The 21,676-nt window shown below is 44.4% G+C and overlaps 1 protein-coding gene across 1 annotated transcript in view; it reads left to right on the top strand.

The window, feature by feature from the left end:
* MINDY2 (MINDY lysine 48 deubiquitinase 2) overlaps window positions 1–21,676 on the top strand; it is a 469,571-nt gene that overhangs the window by 67,646 nt on the left and 380,249 nt on the right. The window lies entirely within an intron of this gene.

Below are 21,676 nucleotides of genomic sequence, written 5' to 3'. Positions count from 1 at the left end.
TTTATTTGTGAAAGAACACCTGTTAAGTAATTGTTTCAATGATAAACTGCATCAGCATCTGGTAGACCTAGGACCAATTTCTCCCCAAGAATTGGGAAAGAAGGCGGACCATTGGGTCAAGACTAGGGTGTCCAAAACTTCCACAGGGGGTGACCAAACGAAAGGGGTCACAAAACCTCCCCAGGGGAAAGGTGGTGAGACAGCCAAAACTAAAAATAGTAAAGAGTCTTCTACAGGCCCCCAAAAACCTGCACAGGAGGGTGGGCCCAGAGCCTCTTCACAAAACAATCCTGGGTACAAGGGTAAAAACTTTGATCCCAAAAAGGCCTGGTGTCGAAACTGTAGTCAGTCTGGACACCAAACTGGAGACAAGGCCTGTCCCAAGAAAAGTTCCACTCCAAACTCCAATCCAGGTAACACTGGAATGGCTAGTCTCCAAGTGGGATCAACAGTGTGCCCAGAGCAAATCAGGGTCCACACTGAAGCTACTCTAGTCTCTGAGGGTGGGGTGGATTTAGCCACACTAGCTGCCTGGCCGCCTAACATGCAAAAATACAGGCAGCAGCTCTTTATTAATGGGACAAGTGTAGAGGGCCTGAGGGATACAGGTGCCAGTGTCACCATGGTGACAGAGAAACTGGTTTCCCCTGGCCAATACCTGACTGGAAAAACTTATACAGTCACCAACGCTGACAATCAGACTAAAGCACATCCCATGGCAACTTTAGAATGGGGAGGGGTCAATGGCCTGAAACAGGTGGTGGTCTCCTCAAACATCCCAGTAGACTGTCTGCTTGGAAATGACCTGGAGTCCTCAGCATGGGCTGAGGTAGAACTAAAAACCCATGCAGCCATGCTGGGTATCCCTGAACTGGTGTGTGTAAAAACAAGAGCACAATGCAAGGCACAGGGTGAAAAAGTAGAGCTGGAGTCTGGAAAAATGGCCCAGCCTACCAAGAGAAAAGGAAAGTCAGTTGGGAAACCAACTGCAACACAGTCAGAAAAAGAGAACCTCTCTTCTCAGGAAGAAGTTCTGCCCTCTGAGGGAACTGAGCCTTTGGAGCTTGAACCTTATCAGGTTGAGCTCTTAGGCCCAGGGGGACCCTCAAGGGAAGAGCTGTGTAAGGGACAAGAAACCTGCCCCTCTCTTGAAGGCCTTAGGCAGCAAGCTGCTGAAGAGTCCAAGGGCAAGAATAATGGAACACATAGGGTCTATTGGGAAGATGGACTCCTGTACACTGAGGCCAGAGACCCCAAACCTGGTGCCACTAGGAGAGTGGTAGTGCCTCAGTCGTTCAGAGAGTTTATTCTGACCTTAGCCCATGATATTCCCCTTGCTGGGCATTTGGGACAAACCAAGACGTGGGAGAGGTTAGTCAACCACTTCTACTGGCCCAATATGTCCCAGAAGGTTAAGGAGTTTTGCCTCTCCTGCCCCACCTGTCAATCCAGTGGTAAGACAGGTGGGCATCCAAAGGCCCCCCTCATTCCACTTCCAGTGGTGGGGGTCCCCTTTGAAAGAGTGGGTGTGGACATAGTTGGTCCACTAGAACCTCCCACAGCCTCAGGAAATATGTATATCCTAGTAGTAGTGGATCATGCTACTAGGTATCCTGAAGCTATTCCCCTTAGGTCGACTACTGCCCCTGCAGTAGCCAAGGCCCTCATTGGTATCTTTACCAGAGTGGGTTTCCCTAAGGAGGTGGTGTCTGACAGAGGTACCAACTTCATGTCAGCATACCTAAAACACATGTGGAATGAGTGTGGAGTGACTTACAAATTCACTACACCATACCATCCACAAACTAATGGCTTAGTTGAGAGATTCAACAAGACATTAAAAGGCATGATCATGGGGCTCCCAGAAAAACTCAAAAGGAGATGGGATGTCCTCTTGCCATGTCTGCTTTTTGCTTACAGAGAGGTGCCACAGAAGGGAGTAGGATTCTCACCCTTTGAACTTCTGTTTGGTCACCCTGTAAGGGGACCACTTGCTCTTGTTAAAGAAGGCTGGGAGAGACCTCTTCATGAGCCTAAACAAGACATAGTGGACTATGTACTTGGCCTTCGCTCTAGAATGGCGGAGTACATGGAAAAGGCAACCAAAAACCTTGAGGCCAGCCAACAGCTCCAGAAGTTTTGGTATGACCAAAAGGCTGCACTGGTTGAGTTCCAACCAGGGCAGAAAGTCTGGGTTCTGGAGCCTGTGGCTCCCAGGGCACTCCAGGACAAATGGAGTGGCCCTTACCCAGTGCTAGAAAGGAAGAGTCAGGTCACCTACCTGGTGGACCTGGGCACAAGCAGGAGCCCCAAGAGGGTGATCCATGTGAACCGCCTTAAGCTCTTCCATGACAGGGCTGATGTAAATCTGTTGATGGTAACAGATGAGGATCAGGAGGCAGAGAGTGAACCTCTCCCTGATCTTCTGTCATCAGACCCAAAAGATGGCTCAGTAGATGGAGTGATCTACTCAGACACCCTCTCTGGCCAACAGCAAGCTGATTGTAGGAGAGTCCTACAACAGTTTCCTGAACTCTTCTCCCTAACCCCTGGTCAGACCCACCTGAGTACCCATGATGTGGACACAGGAGACAGCATGCCTGTCAAAAACAAAATTTTTAGACAGTCTGACCATGTTAAGGAAAGCATCAAGGTGGAAGTCCACAAGATGCTGGAATTGGGAGTAATTGAGCGCTCTGACAGCCCCTGGGCTAGCCCAGTGGTCTTAGTCCCCAAACCTCACACCAAAGATGGAAAGAAAGAGATGAGGTTTTGTGTGGACTACAGAGGGCTCAATTCTGTCACCAAGACAGATGCTCATCCAATTCCTAGAGCTGATGAGCTCATAGATAAATTAGGTGCTGCCAAATTCTTAAGTACCTTTGACTTGACAGCAGGGTACTGGCAAATAAAAATGGCACCTGGAGCAAAAGAGAAAACAGCATTCTCCACACCTGATGGGCATTATCAGTTTACTGTTATGCCCTTTGGTTTAAAGAATGCCCCTGCCACCTTCCAAAGGTTGGTGAATCAAGTCCTTGCTGGCTTGGAGTCCTTTAGCACAGCTTATCTTGATGATATTGCTGTCTTTAGCTCCACCTGGCAGGATCACCTGGTCCACCTGAAGAAGGTTTTGAAGGCTCTGCAATCTGCAGGCCTCTCTATCAAGGCATCCAAATGCCAGATAGGGCAGGGAACTGTGGTTTACTTGGGCCACCTGGTAGGTGGAGGCCAAGTTCAGGCACTCCAACCCAAGATCCGGACTATTCTGGACTGGGTAGCTCCAAAAACCCAGACTCAAGTCAGGGCATTCCTTGGCTTGACTGGGTATTACAGGAGGTTTGTGAAGGGATATGGATCCATTGTGATAGCCCTCACTGAACTCACCTCCAAGAAAATGCCCAAGAAAGTGAACTGGACTGTGGAATGCCAACAGGCCTTTGACACCCTGAAACAAGCAATGTGCTCCGCACCAGTTCTAAAAGCTCCAGATTATTCTAAGCAGTTCATTGTGCAGACAGATGCCTCTGAACATGGGATAGGGGCAGTTTTGTCCCAAACAAATGATGATGGCCTTGACCAGCCTGTTGCTTTCATTAGCAGGAGGTTACTCCCCAGGGAGCAGCGTTGGAGTGCCATTGAGAGGGAGGCCTTTGCTGTGGTTTGGTCCCTGAAGAAGCTGAGACCATACCTCTTTGGGACTCACTTCCTAGTTCAAACTGACCACAGACCTCTCAAATGGCTGATGCAAATGAAAGGTGAAAATCCTAAACTGTTGAGGTGGTCCATCTCCCTACAGGGAATGGACTTTATAGTGGAACACAGACCTGGGACTGCCCATGCCAATGCAGATGGCCTTTCCAGGTTCTTCCACTTAGAAAATGAAGACTCTCTTGGGAAAGGTTAGTCTCATCCTCTTTCGTTTGGGGGGGGGGGTTGTGTAAGGAAATGCCTCCTTGGCATGGTTGCCCCCTGACTTTTTGCCTTTGCTGATGCTATGTTTACAATTGAAAGTGTGCTGAGGCCTGCTAACCAGGCCCCAGCACCAGTGTTCTTTCCCTAACCTGTACTTTTGTATCCACAATTGGCAGACCCTGGCATCCAGATAAGTCCCTTGTAACTGGTACTTCTAGTACCAAGGGCCCTGATGCCAAGGAAGGTCTCTAAGGGCTGCAGCATGTCTTATGCCACCCTGGAGACCTCTCACTCAGCACAGACACCCTGCTTGCCAGCTTGTGTGTGCTAGTGAGAACAAAACGAGTAAGTCGACATGGCACTCCCCTCAGGGTGCCATGCCAGCCTCTCACTGCCTATGCAGTATAGGTAAGACACCCCTCTAGCAGGCCTTACAGCCCTAAGGCAGGGTGCACTATACCATAGGTGAGGGTACCAGTGCATGAGCACTGTACCCCTACAGTGTCTAAGCAAAACCTTAGACATTGTAAGTGCAGGGTAGCCATAAGAGTATATGGTCTGGGAGTCTGTTTTACACGAACTCCACAGCACCATAATGGCTACACTGAAAACTGGGAAGTTTGGTATCAAACTTCTCAGCACAATAAATGCACACTGATACCAGTGTACATTTTATTGCAAAATACACCCCAGAGGGCACCTTAGAGGTGCCCCCTGAAACTTAACCGACTATCTGTGTAGGCTGACTAGTTCCAGCAGCCTGCCACACTAGAGACATGTTGCTGGCCCCATGGGGAGAGTGCCTTTGTCACTCTGAGGCCAGTAACAAAGCCTGCACTGGGTGGAGATGCTAACACCTCCCCCAGGCAGGAGCTGTAACACCTGGCGGTGAGCCTCACCCCTTTGTCACAGCACCGCAGGACACTCCAGCTAGTGGAGTTGCCCGCCCCCTCCGGCCCGGCCCCCACTTTTGGCGGCAAGGCCGGAGAAAATAATGAGAATAACAAGGAGGAGTCACTGGCCAGTCAGGACAGCCCCTAAGGTGTCCTGAGCTGAGGTGACTCTAACTTTTAGAAATCCTCCATCTTGCAGATGGAGGATTCCCCCAATAGGGTTAGGATTGTGACCCCCTCCCCTTGGGAGGAGGCACAAAGAGGGTGTACCCACCCTCAGGGCTAGTAGCCATTGGCTACTAACCCCCCAGACCTAAACACGCCCTTAAATTTAGTATTTAAGGGCTACCCTGAACCCTAGAAACTAGATTCCTGCAACAACAAGAAGAAGGACTGCCCAGCTGAAAACCCCTGCAGAGGAAGACCAGAAGACAACAACTGCCTTGGCTCCAGAAACTCACCGGCCTGTCTCCTGCCTTCCAAAGAACTCTGCTCCAGCGACGCCTTCCAAAGGGACCAGCGACCTCTGCATCCTCTGAGGACTGCCCTGCTTCGACGACGACAAGAAACTCCCGAGGACAGCGGACCTGCTCCAAAAAGACTGCAACTTTGTTTCAAGAAGCAGCTTTAAAGAACCCTGCAACTCCCCGCAAGAAGCGTGAGACTTGCAACACTGCACCCGGCGACCCCGACTCGGCTGGTGGAGAACCAACACCTCAGGGAGGACCCCCGGACTACTCTACGTCTGTGAGTACCAAGACCTGTCCCCCCTGAGCCCCCACAGCACCGCCTGCAGAGGGAATCCCGAGGCTTCCCCTGACCGCGACTCTCTGAAACCTAAGTCCCGACGCCTGGAAAAGACCCTGCACCCGCAGCCCCCAGGACCTGAAGGACCGGACTTTCACTGCAGAAGTGACCCCCAGGAGTCCCTCTCCCTTGCCCAAGTGGAGGTTTCCCCGAGGAAGCCCGCCCTTGCCTGCCTGCAGCGCTAAAGAGATCCCTTGATCTCTCATTGACTAACATTGCGAACCCGACGCTTGTTTCTACACTGCACCCAGCCGCCCCCGCGCTGCTGAGGGTGAAATTTCTGTGTGGGCTTGTGTCCCCCCCGGTGCCCTACAAAACCCCCATGGTCTGCCCTCCGAAGACGCGGGTACTTACCTGCAAGCAGACCGGAACCGGGGCACCCCCTTCTCTCCATTGAAGCCTATGCGTTTTGGGCACCACTTTGGACTCTGCACCTGACCGGCCCTGAGCTGCTGGTGTGGTGACTTTGGGGTTGCTCTGAACCCCCAACGGTGGGCTACCTTGGACCAAGAACTGAACCCTGTAAGTGTCTTACTTACCTGGTAAAACTAACAAAAACTTACCTCCCCCAGGAACTGTGAAAATTGCACTGTGTCCACTTTTAAAGTAGCTATTTGTGAATAACTTGAAAAGTATACATGCAATTGAAATGATTCAAAGTTCCTAATGTACTTACCTGCAATACCTTTCAAACAAGATATTACATGTTAAATTTTAACCTGTGGTTCTTAAAATAAACTAAGAAAATATATTTTTCTATACAAAACCTATTGGCTGGATTTGTCTCTGAGTGTGTGTACCTCATTTATTGTCTATGTGTATGTACAACAAATGCTTAACACTACTCCTTGGATAAGCCTACTGCTCGACCACGCTACCACAAAATAGAGCATTAGTATTATCTCTTTTTACCACTATTTTACCTCTAAGGGGAACCCTTGGACTCTGTGCATGCTATTCCTTACTTTGAAATAGCACATACAGAGCCAACTTCCTACAGTATATAAATAAAGTGGCTAAATATACATTTGAAAATGTTATAATGTACTGTAAATATCAAGGAATTTAAAATTGGAGACTGACAATTAAATTGGTATCCTCAGATTGATTTTTGGGAGTATTGCAGGTGCATCAAGCTGAATATAGTATTGAGGATGTATGGCTTCAATTGAATTTAGAAAAGATCCATGCTTCCTTTAAAATTTTACATTTTTTTTTTATTTGTTTGAAAATTAAATAAAATGTGTTATTTATGTATGTTTGATAGAATTCTTGTTTCTGTATATTTTGTGTATTGTTTTGCGGTTTAAATCATCAAAAAATCTTTAGGCCTGGGTTCCTGGCTTCTAGACACTGACTCAGTGAGGGGTCTCCACATTCCAAAAATGATTCATTGGAGGCCCCTGGGTTCCAGGAATGGTAAATTGGGGTCCACAGAAGTCAAAAGTTTGCGAACCAAAGCTCTACGTCAAAAAGACTTTTTGCAGAAAGACCACCCCTTTTCATCAAAAGGGTGTCCACCAACTACGTAGCAAAAAAGAAGCCGCATTAGGGGTCTTTGTGTGCAGAGTTTCCATAAACGCCCGCACATTTTAGACCGCTTTTGACCATATTTACTAATGCCCCACGTGGTCCCAATACTCCTGAAGCTAATGTTCATTCAAGCTGGATTAATTAGCTTTATGCTATTATAGTTATCTGCCAAGCAAAAGAACACAAAATAACTATTTTAGTCCCTTCGTGGTTACAATTATCTCGAACAGAAGTTGTACAACCTTCAGTTTGATCCCTGCAAGGAAGTGTTTGGGCCTTAATTGGGTGCTTATGGCGCCTTCTAAATCAAACCTGTACCACTTATACCCCTAATTCACTACTGACAGCTTTTGAAGTCTGTCTTTTTCCCAGTAGTACATCATAGATGATTAGTCTGATGCATAGGCGGTCAGATCTGATTTCTTATCAACCAGTCTGCTCATAAATTTCTTTAAGATGATCATTACTGTACTTGTGACTAGGATTCGAGCCTGGACCAAAGTTAAAAATATTATGGTAAGTAATCTGTATGGTAACTGGAAAAAGCTATGCACATTAGAACAATGTCCTAATCATACATGGTTGTTGAAAAGTAAAGATTTCTTCACAAGGGTGCATTGTAGCTAGATTTCATGGACTTTAGTACATCGGTTTTAATACTAGATTGAACAGGTTAACAGACAATCCCTAGAATTACGTGAATCACTTGGTGCTGATTCAAAATCTGATGAAAAAAGTACACAAATTTAGGGCTTCTGCAATGGGGTGAAGGTGAATGTGTTAATGGTTTTGCCTTTTGAAAGGCGCGTGAGTTAGGGCTATGTTTTGGCCCTACTCTTTTATTTGAAGGCTAATGGAACGAACGCCATTTAGATCCTGCCTGTGTTGCCATGCAAAATACCCTATGACAGACTCCCACCCAGTCTGTATCCTCTGTCTCTCTCCTGACCATAGGAAGGGTGAGTGTGAAGCCTGTTGGGCTTTTTGCTTGAAGAAAACACTTTGTGATTCTTGACCACTAAGCCTTAAAATGCATCGTAGATTGGCCAATGACACTTCAGGCCTCTTCAAGCAGCAGGACGCTGAACAGGAACTCCATCCAAAGGCTTCAGTGACTGAAGAATAGGCCCTTTCCGTCGAGTCAAGGTTGGAACCAGATCCTGAGTTTGAATTCGAGATCTCCAGTGTCTCCATACAAACTGGCTCAGTCAGTAAGGTAACCTCTGCCTCCTCGGCTTGAACCAAAAGCACCAAAAGACTTGCGCTTCCCCAACAAGAGGCCCTTTGACCTCCACTGCCTATAGGCCATGGTCGGCACTGAGAATCCAGTGTGGCCACCCTCCCTCTGGCTTGACATCGAAACTGCTGAAAGCTTCATTGCCGACAACCTCCTCGGCCTCCATTTCCTCAGGGTCAGCACATCCATCAGCATCAACGCTGATACCAAAACTCTGCTCAGAAACTAAAACCTGGAAATCAGTGTTGGAGCCTATTCTACACAAACTGCAGGAAAAGACTCCACTCTAAACAGAAACCGATCCAGATCCGACCAAACAGATGGAAGGTTATTGGCAAAACCACCACCTTCTCAGCCACCACCTTCCAAGACCCATCTTAACCATAAAGAGGTTGTTGACAAGGGCGCCAGTCATTTGCTGCCAACACCGCCTTCTTCACCTCCACTACCACAGCCGCTACCTTCACAACCTCCACCACCTATACCAGACATGCCTTATTCACAGCATTATGATATAGAGCCTTCGGACGTTTCCCCTTAAAGCTCCCCTGTAGATGACACCGGACTACCTGATCCTGCAGATGACTCCTTTTTCATGTGCCTCAAGACACTGACCTCTGGGACTCATATGATGTAGACCCACGGGGGGACATAGGCGGTCATTCTGACCTCGGCGGTCGCCGCCCGCCAAGCGGTTCCCGTCGAAAGACCGCGGCAGCCATTCCGGCTTTCCCGCTGGGCCGGCGGGCAACCGCCAGAAGACCGCCGGCCGGCCCAGCGGGAGAGCCCCTTCAACAATGAAGCCGTCTCCGAATGGATCCGGTGGAGTTGAAGGGGTGCGACGGGTGCAGTGGCACCCGTCGCGATTTTCAGTGTCTGCAAAGCAGACACTGAAAATCTTTATGGGGCCCTGTTAGGGGGCCCCTGCACTGCCCATGCCAGTGGCATGGGCAGTTCAGGGGCCCCACAACGCCCGTTCCCGCCATCCTTACCGCCAGGAACAGGATGGCGGGAAGGGGGTCGGAATCCCCATGGCGGATTCCCTGGGCCAGCGGGAAACCGGCGGGAAACCGCCAGCTCCCCTTTTCTGACCGCGGCTTTACCACCGCGGTCAGAATCGCCCAGGAAGCACCGCCAGCCTGTTGGCGGTGCTTCCGCTGCCCTCCGCCCTGGCGGTCATGGACCGCCAGGGTCGGAATGACCCCCATAGACTCTGACCTGTACGCAGCATGCACTTTATCCCCTGATGACGGAACAAAATACAGCTTATAGTGAGGGCGGCTATTTTCATGGGGTACAGTTACACAAAGAACCTCTAGAAGAGGATTTCTTGTTTGAAACGCTCACCAACACACAGAGGCACACAATACTTGCCAATTCTGAAAGGCATGCTCGGTCATACAGAGGATATCTTTAAAGACGCTGTCAGGGCACGCGTTATCACGCCTAGGGTTGATTTAAAAAAAAAAAAAATACAAAGATTCACCCTCTGACCCAGTATACATAAGGGGCCCACTCCCACCCGACTCCCTCATGTTAACAAATGCCAGAAAGTGGGATAATTCACAGGCGTCCCACGACACTCCTCCGCCTGATAAAGAAAGCAAAAGGATTGATGCTGCAGGCAAACTGGTTGCTGCACAGTTGGCTAACCAGTGGTGCTTCGCCAATTCCATGGGGTTATTAGCGCGCTACGACCGTACTCACTGGGATGAGATCGTGGAACTCCTCCAGCATCTCCCAGATGATTACAGGAAGTGGGGTCAAGAATTAGTTGCAGAAGGGAAACTAATTTCCAATACTTCTATTAGATGTGTCCTGCACTCTGCTGACATTGCAGTCAGGAATATTAACACACCTGTAATCCTATGTAGATACGCATGGCTGCGTATCTTTGGCCTTAAGCCTGATGTTCGGCAGAACATACTTAGTTCCCCCTTTGGAACATCTCTTTGGCCCACAATTTGATGAGACATAGGAAAAATTAAAGAAGAACAAATAAACAGGTAACTCTATGGGAGCTTGTCAAACCCTAGCTTCTAGTCGCTCCTCCTACCGCAGTGGTTCAAAGATCACTTCCTCTGAAGCTTCCACCTCCTATCAGCATGGACTGAGTCCGTACTCTCCCACAAAGTCCTACTATAGGGTCTTCTGTAGAGGCAACAACACCAAGGGAAGAGGTAAGAGTACTTCACCAATTGGTGCCACCACCACTAGCAAGCAGCGACTCGCTTTCCTTTGCCCCAGATCACTCCACAGCTGTTTGGGAATGCCTACACCATTTCCCCTCATCTGGCAACAAATACCAGGCCAGTGGATGTTGGACATGATCCAACATGGTTATTGTCTGGAGCTCCTTACCACTCCTCCCAACAATCCTTTTCGCACTCATCGGCTCTCTTTGGAACATCATTCTAACATTATTCTAACAGGAAGTCCAAGAACTCCTCAAATCAGCAATAGAACCCATTCCTCTCCAACACACACACACACACACATATATATATATATATATATATATATATATATATATATATATATAGATATAGATATAGATATAGATATAGATATAGATATAGATATATAGATATATATGATATATATATATAGATATATAATTATATATCTATATATGTATATATATCTATATATATATATATATATCTATATATCCATCCTCATACCCCAAAAAGACATAAGGCCAGTCCGGGATTTACTCTCACTCAGAGCTTGTTCTTTCAGAGCAATTCCAAATGGTCACTCTGCAAGATGTTTTTCCACTACTTCAACAGGGTGACTTTGTCTCTTCTACATCTCAAAGACGCATACTTTCACACACCAGTCTATCTAGCCCATCGCAAATTTCTCAGGTTTGTGATAGACGGAAAACACTACCAATTCAAAGTTCTCCCATTCGGGCCACAACTGCACCACAAATGTTCACCAAATGTTTAGAAGTAGTAAGAGCCCAACTCCACAGACAATAAGTACACGTCTTTCCGTATCTGAATGGCTGGCTTCTAAAAGCCACATCCCATGAACAATGTCAACAGAGTACCCAGGTAACAATAAACCTACTTGACAGCCTGGGATTTACAATCTTTCGAAATCCCACCAGCAACCTTTACAGATACAACCATATCTAGGTGCAATTCTAAACACACCAATTGGGATAGCCTATCCCAATTCCAGCAGAGTTCAGAACTTTCAGGCACTACTACTCCTTTCAACCAAACCAACAGGTAACAGTGAAGAAAGTCTTCTGTGTATAATGGATTCCTGTATCACGATCATGCTCCATGCCCGTCTACTTCTGCACCTGTTGCAGCAATGTCTAGTTCGTCAATGGCCTCAGTCACAGGATCACTTACAGGATGTAGTGTTGGTAGACCACCAAGCTTATCACTCTGCAGTGGTGGAATCCCAGCAACATTTTGAAGGGGCAGCCTCTTCTGGACCCTGGTTCCTACATAACTCACACAACAAATGCCTCATGGGATGGGGTGCACATCTGAATGCTCTCACAGTACAGGATTTCTGGGACACCAATCACTAGGGTCTTCATATTAACTTCCTCAAGCTTCATCCTGTTCACAACTAGCCTTGAAAGCCTTGCTTCTTTGCCTAATTCACAAGGTTGGCCTTGTCTGGATGGTGTATTATCTACAACAACAGGGAGGAGACAGTCTCTGCAACTATCACAACTAGCACAAACCATATGGAAACAGGCTTGGTGACAACATTCATCTGATGGTAGAGTATCTCCCTCCCATGGACCACGACTTCGCAAACTTGCTAAGCAGAATGCAGCAACAAGTCCACGAATGGGAACTCTACTCAGAAGTCCTACTTCCGTACTTTCACTGATGGGGGTTCCCCTCGCATAGACCTTTTTCACAACTGCAGAGAATGCAAAATGCCTAAACTTTGCATCCAGTTTCCCACACCCACTATCCAAGGGGAATGCACTGTGGATAAGTTGGTCAGGGATATTTGCTTATGCTATTTCTCCTCTCCCACTCCATCCATTTCTGGTTTGGAAGCTCAGGAAAGTGCCTCTCACAATGATCCTAGTAGCTCCCACATGGGCTTGGTAACCCTGGTTCACAACGTTACTGGACCTCCCCATAATTCCCCACGAGAAGCTCCCCAACAGGCTGGACCTTCTCACTCAGAATCATGCAGTAATCGGGCACCCAGATCCCAAGACTCTCAACTTAGCAATTTGGCTCCTGAGGTCAAAGAGTTTGGTTACCTAAATTTGCCAAAAGAACATATGGGCATTCTTAAGCCCTAAGACCTACCACTAGAGCTTGCTATGCAGCAAAATGGAAACTCTTTGTCTGTTCTTGTCACTCAAAACAAATAAACCCTTTCACAGCCACTATACAAGACATGCTCTGTTGTCTCCTTCATTTACAAAAATCAGGGTTAGCATTCACATCTATAAGATTACATCTTGCAGCAATCACTGCCGGTCTACAAAATAGGCAACACCTTTCTTTGTTCAAGGTTCAAGTGATTAAAGTCTTCATGGAGGGACTCAAAAGGGTTATTCCACCACGGGTTCCCCCACACCCTCATGGAATACTGTTGTTCTCAAAAGGCTCATGGGACCTCTATTTGAACCCCCACACTAATACCCCCTTCAATTCCTTTCTTTCTTGGAAGGTGTAATTTTTAGTTGCCATCACTTCACTCAGATATGTTAGTAAGCCCCAGGCTTTAACTTTGGAAGAACATTTCTTCCAGTTACATGGGGATAGAGTGGTTCTCTGTACCAACCCTAAATTTATTCCTAAAGTGGTTCCTCAATTTCACTTCAAAAAATCAATTGAGTTACCAATTTGTTTACCTCAACCAGATACTGTTGGGGAAGAGCGCCACATATATTAGATGTTATAAGAGCCCTTATGTTCTATATTGATATACCTGAAACTTTCAGGAAAACATTTTGTTGCTTTTTCACCACCACATAAAGGCAACCCTATATCCAAATGAGGCATAGCCAGTTGGATAGTTACATCCAGACTTGTTATGCTAAAGCCAAAATACCTTTACCTACACCTCCTTTAGCACACTATACTAGGAAAAAGGGAGCATCTATGGCTTTTCTAGGAAATATTCCCATAGCTGATGTATGCAAAGCAGCTACATAGTCCCCTCTCACATCATCACCAAACATTATTGTGTGGATGTTTTAGCATGCCAACAAGGCAACGTAGGTCATGGTCACAAAGCACTTTTGTCTGGACAGTCAGGTTGCAAAGAGGAGTATTTTGCCCAATCAGTCCTGCAGGATATTGTGACTGTATTTATATAGCGCTTACTACCCCTGATGAGGCGTCAGAGCACTTTTTAGCGAGTAGCACACTACTCAGGAACCCAAAAGGATTAGTGATGGATTAGTATTGGGAAATACGAGTATAGTATTAGTATAGGGAGGATATAAGTTAATTTGAGCGGAGGACATGTGAGTCTCTTAGTTGGATTAAATAGAATAGTGGAGGGATAGAGGAGGGAATATTCCTTAAGTTTAAATTGGGAGATCACAGTAGTAAGATGAGGTTTGGGATACATAAAGGAGAAGTGGAGGATGGAAGAGTCTGTAGTAAGTGATTAGAGAGATCATAGTAGTTAAATGGGGGTTAGGATGTGTCAAAGGAGAGATAAATAAGGGAGAATTTAGTAGGGTTGTTACGGAGATCATAGTAGTAAACTGAGGTTTGGGTTGAGCCCGGAGGGGTAGAGGTAGTAAGAGTCTAGGAGGATTATTTTAGAAGTAGTAGTAGAGTGGGTTCGGGATGAGTCAGAGGGTGGAAATAGAGGATAAAATGATAGAGGTATAGGATGATGGTGAGGCAGAGTAAAGCTTTCAAGAATATTTTTTTTTCCTTTTGTACAGTAAGACTAAAGTAGTAAATATATAGAAATATGATTACATAATAAAGGAATATATGTGTAAGGAATATAATATACTGAGATTTAAAGTTGTATTGGATAAACACAGACTTTCAAGAGTTGCAGTATTTGAAGTTAATTTATTTGTGTACTTTTATAACATTATTTTATCTTTCTTCAATAGTTCAATAGTGAAATGCTTGTAGATAAATAGTTAAGATAATATTTCCCCATTGAGCTAAGTAAAATAAAAAAAGGGACATCTAATCAAACAACTTATATAGAAACTGTGCAAAAATGTCAAGAGTAGAAGAAACATGGTCATTTAACCATATTGTTAGCCCCAAGAGGGGGTAACCCCATGAAAAATACAGAAGAAAGTAATGCAGTGTAACCATATACTCATCCCCCAGAGGGCATTTTTAGGGCTAGAAGACCTACTGCAATGATACAAGGCCTTTAAAACAAAACTTCTCCCAGCTGCAAAACTTGTTGCCATGGAAAGCTTAAAAGAGTGAATAGTGGGAGGGGTTATTATTTTAACCTAGTGTGGGGACCCAGAGATGATGTAGACAGAACGTTCTGAAGGTGGTCCCATTGTCCTAGGACCACCACAGGCAGAATTATGAGCCAAAATGGTTTGTGTAAGTAATGCCCTGCAAAGAATTATGGGGTGAGTTTTCATGCTGCGAATATTATGGTATGTTGACTACAGTGCTCAGTACAGCCCCTAGAGGACACCACAATAAAAATAGGATTTAGAAGAAACACGGTCATGTTACCATGCAGTCAGCCCTTAGAGAACATATCCACATGAAGAAAGAAAGAAGAAAGTAATGTAGTATAACTACATATGTAGACATTACATGTTCTCAAGGCTAGCAGAACTAATATGATGTTCTTACAAACAAGGCCCATACAACATAACTTCTCCCAGCTGTAAAACAAAAGTTCCAGCCATGAAAAAGCTGAAAAAGATAATGAATGGTCATAGGGGTTATTATTTTGTAGTCCCCACTATCATAGTGTGGGGACCCAGAGATGATGTAGACAGGGCACATTGTAGGCAATATTTTGAAGGTAGTCCCATTGTCTTAGGACCATCACATGCTGAGTTATGAGCAAAAATGTTTTGCAAAACGAATGCCCTGCAAAGCATTAAGGGACAAGTTTCCATGCCACGAATATTTTAATATGTTGATAGGACTGTAATGCTTAGAACAGCCCCTGGAGGACTCCACAATGAAAATAGCATTTGTAAGGAACATGGTCATGTAACTGTAAGGGTAGCCCGTAAAGGGCATAACCACACATAAAATGGCAGAAAGTAATGCAGTGAGAGCATAGTAGGTTACACATATTCAGGGCTAACAGACGTATAGCAATGATATTACAAAGAAGGCCCTAAACACAACCTACTCTCAGCTTTAAAAACAAATGTTGCAGCCATGAGAAAGGTTAAACAGATACTACATGGGGAAGGGGTTATTATTTTGGGGACCCCACTAACCTAGTTCAGTGGCAGAAAGCTTCTTAATGAATATAACAGCAATGCAGCATCTCCAAAGGGCAACACGAATACAGAACCCAACATGGACACAGAATCATAAGGTGGGCAGATAAAACTCATTCTTACCTTTTTTACTTGCAAGTCCATAACTGTCAGTATGCAAAATTATTCATACTTTTTCATAAATCTGCCAGTTCCTGTACAAACCTCAGTGTTTTGTATGGTGCTTATAATTATCATAAATTTTTCCTCCTAGGTATCCCCCTTCTTGAATCATATGTTTATTTAGATGTGTCAAATCTAAATGCACATTTACTCATGTTTATAACCTCCTTTATTATTCATATTTTATGCACTAGGAGAGGATTCAGATTCAAAATAAATTCCTTGTTTTCTAGTGTTCTTGGGAGTGCCTTTCCATGCCAAAAGAGTTTCAGAGTGCCACTCACTCTTGGTGATGTCTCACAGGATTGATAGTTAGCTAAATGCATCCGACTCAGTTAATGCTCAGTGATTTGCGGGGTGGTTGCAGACCACCTAGCTATCTTGGGTCAGCACACTGACAAAGTCCTTAGTGCCAGTGATGTCTAGAAAGCATTTTAGTAACGTTTTTTGAACAACACTCTTTCTCATTAGTTGTCTCTCCTGAGTTAATAAGGTCACAGACAGTAGAAGATGTGCCACATTCTGCCAGAAACCCACGGGTGGAGAGAACTAGTTGGAGATCATATCTATGCAGTGGAAAGCTGATGCAGTACCGACAACTTGAAAAGAACTTGTGCATCGGCAAAGAAAAAAAAAAAAAAAAAAACTGAATATCCAGCATGGAAGATCTGGGACCACCCCACTGGGAGATTCAAGTTGTCAGTAAGGCATACCCCAGGCTGGGTTCTACAAGTAAGGATTTCACTGAATGACTTGCATTTGCCCGCAACTGCAGGGCACTGAGAAGGTGCAAGGCACTAGGTGTCCAAACAGTGTCAGTACCGTTGGGCCGAGACAACAACTCTCAAAAGTAACATCTAGATCAAAGCCAGAGTGTCCTGGACACAATGCTGCAATGGGAAAGCCTTCTTGGGAAATGTATACAGAATCGCCCCATATAAGGTCAAAATTAGACTTTGGCTTGTTAATGGAAAATCCCAAAGTAGACCTCAATGACATTGTCAGAAGGTGATTGGAGACTAGCTAAGGTAAGAATAGCTTCAAAAGCAAGGTGTCGAGGTATGGTAATATGGGAATCCCTGATCCGTAAAAATAGATGGCCATCTCCGATATGACCTTTGTAAAGACCCAAAGGACCATTGTCTGGCCAAACAGTAGAATGGTTAATTGGAAGTGGTCTGATTTAGCTACAAAGGTAAGTGGGTCACGATTCATCTCTGCAGTAGCAAACCAATGCTTTAATAGTTAAACCTAAATATACTGCCAAAGTCGAGATTGAGTCTAGTTTAAGTCACTGTCGTTTATGTGGTATATTGGTTCATAACTGAAGCATAACCGGTATCTCTTCTTTATAAGGTAGAGATTAAGGACAGCAAACTGCCAGTTCTTCACTTACCAAGCAGCAATAAAGATGACCTGGCACAAAGTTTATTTGAACAAATGTCCCATTAAGTACCTGGTCTTTTAAATGAAGTAAATGCAACAAATGACTTTCTACCCCAGTATACTAATTTCCTGGAAAATGTCATGTTGTGAAGGTGTAACTTGTCACGTTTGCTGTTTTATGAGGCTGTTCAAGCAGTAGTGGTTCAGCTGACAGTGGTTTCAAATCCTGTAGTTGTTTTTTTGCTCCCATAGCGTTTTCAACTCTGGTTCAAATTCTGGTCTGAGTCCAGTCGCAGACATGCTTCTAAATAGGTAGTATCTGTTCAAAAGGTGAGGAATCTACGGCTAAAAATCTCCATCAGAACAATTTACTTATCTCCAGTAACACTCATTCCGGTAGAAACTCTAGCTGCAGATTCCTCACCGCAACTCCCCCAACCATCCTCCTATTTCCATTAATAAAATCCCAAGTTTAAGAACCTGCACACTGGTCACAACCAGTTTGCCCTTGGCCCAGCATCTGGGGGCTCCCATATAGGCTCCCCTTGTTCTTTCCAGAGCAAAACTGCGTCCCTGAGGAGCTGCGAGACATCACCTTATGGCATACTGAGATACTGCTGAAAGTCTTTCAGATCCATTCTGAATCCTGCAGAATATTTAAAGTATGAGAAATCTGCAGCTAGATAGTGTCTACTAGAAAGCGTGTTACAGTAGATAAGTTACTTGTTCTTAGCAAGCTTCTTTGCAAAGAAAGTCTGTTGAGCAATTTCCTCCATCAAACTCCACTATCCCAGATGACTACGCACTGAATCGCAAAGCCCAGTGGTCATAGTCGTGTTTTGACAGAGACCAAATTACTTGAAACTACATTGAAGTTCAAACCATCCAATTACCTCTGCGATGCATTGGCCGCTACTTTGGACAAGTAAATGAGCATACGACTGGTACCATACCTGTCAGCCTAGGTAACTCCTCACTGATGCAAGGTGTCTCCCCTGATAGTGTGAAAATCAGTCAGGTCTCTCGGATCCTGAAAAAGCCCAACACAGACACCAATTAACAGAACATCTTTCACTCCATGTCAGCCCTTCTTAGGAGGATGTTAGAAATCCGTTGAGCCTCTCAACTGCCTTTCCATATCCATCAATCAACTTCCTTGATGTCTTCCAATTCAGATTTAGACAACGTTGCAGCACAGAGACCAGTCTTTCTACAACATACAGTCAACCACCCTGCTCTGATTAACGTTCTGAAGGAACAGATGGGCATTGAAGAGACAGGCCTAAAGTAATGTAATCCTATTTGTCTAACCCTTCACAAATGGTGAAAATAGGAGCTCGGTCTTGTGCAAAACTACCTTCAATCAAGGGGTTCGACTGGTCTGGTTTCTTTCCCCAACTCTGTTTAATCTGTACCTTGAACCATGACGCTAATGGGTTGCAATTAATCATAACTATATAAGTTAGTGTTCTGCAGAAGTATTTTAATGTTTGTTAATGGTTAATTGTAACTGAATACTTTTTGGCTGACAGAATGAACTTTTGTGCTTTTGCATTTGTCGTTTTTGCAAACTTCCGAACCCTTTATTTAAAAAAAAAAAAAAAAAAAAACATAAGAGTTTGTCAGGAATATCTTTCTTTATTCAAAAATGACTTAAGCCCCACCTGTCTATAATCAGCGGATTGCACAGCTCAACAGAATGTATTTCAGTACACTTCCAAAAGTAGATCTTTGCTAGTTGGTCATTGAGAACCCCAGTATATTTGGACCCTGGCAAATAAAATAATCCAGTATATAGAGCATGAAGTGCCTTCCTCCCAACCTATTTTCTTTTAACATATAATAGTTGATAATTTATGACCCTATGATTACTTCGTTATTGCATTGTAATCGGATTTATATAGTGCCTACTACCCCTGTTGAGGCACTGAAGCTCTTTGCGGCCAGTAGCACACTTCACCAGAACTCGAGGTTCTTGGTTAATCCAATGGTTGGTTATTGGAATGATTTGTCTTGTGCTTTCAAGGAAACCATTTCAAGACTATACTACATTTGTTGTGGTTAATTACATTAATAGGACTTAGGTGTGCTCTCTAGTGGGGTATGTGAGTTCATGCAAATGTTTGGTGGGAAGATAGATAGGCTAGGGGAGACATGTATTGTTAATTTGAAGTGGTATTGTTTCAAAGAGGGAACGGTTTTGATCCATGAAATTATGTTTTGGCAGTTTGCAGAGACTTAATGGAGACTAAGGCAGATAGTCACAAGTTCACTGTTAACATTACTGTTCCCCTCAACCTGCTACATCATGAGACTGTGGAACTTGCATGTTCGGGACACTGAGCTGTTTGGATTATAACCATCATTTCTGTGCACACAGTAATGACATATTTCCCATGCGCTGCTCACCAAGACCAAGCTTTTTCTCAAAAGTTCCCAAACATACATATTCAGCATTACTGAGCAGGGCATATGGGTGTTCTATCCAATCCTTTGTATTAGTAATCCAATTGCTGAGGAGATTGTAATACCTATAGAAATGTTTAAGCTGTAACTGCTGGTCTGATAGTTTCGAGAGAAGAGTGAATACATGCACAGAAACCTACAATGCAAATTTTAAAAGCACCACATTGAAAACGCAGATCCAAAATAAACCATTCACATGTGTCACTTGAGAACTATACAAATCTCCATAGGGAAAACACAACATTTCAGTTCCAAAGTCGATAACTAAGTATTACCAACAGTTACTGCTTATTGGTAATACTATTAAGGTGTCTGAGGGTACAAAAAGAGGGGAAATTCATGTTTGGGACAACTAAGGCCGCCCATGTTCAATATTAACATATGCAAAGCACAAGTTTCTTGCTCTGAGTCAACAAAATATTCAGAGTCCAGCATTTCTAAGCAACTTTACGACCCATAATTTCTGGAGCTCGCTTAGTAATAGTAAAGCGCTCCGTCCCTCTTCTAATCTCTCTTTAGGGGGATTTTAACCACACCCATGTTATGTCAGTCACTTTCATTGGTTTGTGGGCTTGCCTTTTAAAATCCGCTGCATTTAATTCACGAAAGGCATGCATAATTAATGCTTTTTCTGGTGTTTAGCCGTCCTCGAGAGCACCGGTAAACTACTGGAAACATACGAGGCTCCATGTTATCCGGATGGTTTCTGGACTACTTTTTCTCTTTATATCGCGCTCATTTTTTTTTTTTTTCTTTTATTTTTTTTCATTTAATGAGGCAAGAAAAGTCTTATTAGGAGTTTACAATGCTAATAGCTCTAATTAGACGTAATCCGAGACCTGTTGCTTTGAAAATGCTTGTTTAGCACTGCAAGCGCAAGCAACGAGAAAAGAAAGGAAGAAAATGGTATCCTATAACATGTGCATCCTCAATACTATTGCCATTGAGAGTTAGTATTTTTGGGCTAAAAGTGCATTGACTTGGTTATGGATTGTAAGCTAAAGCGCACATTGGTAATGTGTCTTTCACGGTTCCTTGAAACTAGTCGTCACGCATTGTTTTAGACTTAAAAGATCTGAAGATAATTTTATGGAAGCATTTTTCTTTATATTGCATGCCAAGGAACGTTGATGAATTTGATTTATATTCCTACACAGTTCTCTACCGCCATAATACTGTAAGGTTGCGCCATATAGGTGCAATTTGGGCGCAGTATCAACTGGAAAGAACTGGTCCGATTAGTCCGAGGGACCATCTACTGTTCCACTTAAGCTAACTATTTTGTCTATCTGTAGTCTAAGATCCCTGAAGCTACTTACATCATTGACTTGGATCTTTTTTCATGTGCCATTGGTTCTCACTGAATGTACGAGATCAGTCATTGTTTTGTCTGGTTAGCTGACATATGCACAATGGTTGTCATTTGCTACAGTTCAACATACACTAACTTCATTTTCTATTGTGGTGAAAGATTAATTCTGCAGTCTTTGTCTACGTTTGTGATTCAAGAGAATTGGCGCCATGTGCGACTCTACTCTTCCTGTCCCCTAAAACTTTAGGACGTTGCCAGGAATTATGAATGTTCTGCTTGGCTGCAGAATATATTTTTTGCTCGATGGTGCTTTAAACTTACTTACAGAATACGTTACTACGGTGATAAAAAACTATGACCCATGTAGGAAATGAACAGATTGTCATATAACCTGATTTGCACTCTGCTGGCCTGCTCTCCAACCTTTGCAGCTAGTTAGAATGCCCACATTGTAGGCAGGGCCTGTAGAGGCATCTTAAAAATATTGTATCACTTTATAATTTTCCCTGTAGAAGCCCAGCATAAGTGTCTCCTCCTCTCCTGCAGGCCCT

Source organism: Pleurodeles waltl, chromosome 3_1 (assembly GCF_031143425.1).
Source record: "Pleurodeles waltl isolate 20211129_DDA chromosome 3_1, aPleWal1.hap1.20221129, whole genome shotgun sequence".
Taxonomy (NCBI): Eukaryota; Metazoa; Chordata; class Amphibia; order Caudata; family Salamandridae; genus Pleurodeles; species Pleurodeles waltl.
The sequence above is the reverse complement of the archived record's forward strand: the minus strand, read 5'-3'. Positions and strand labels throughout refer to the sequence as shown.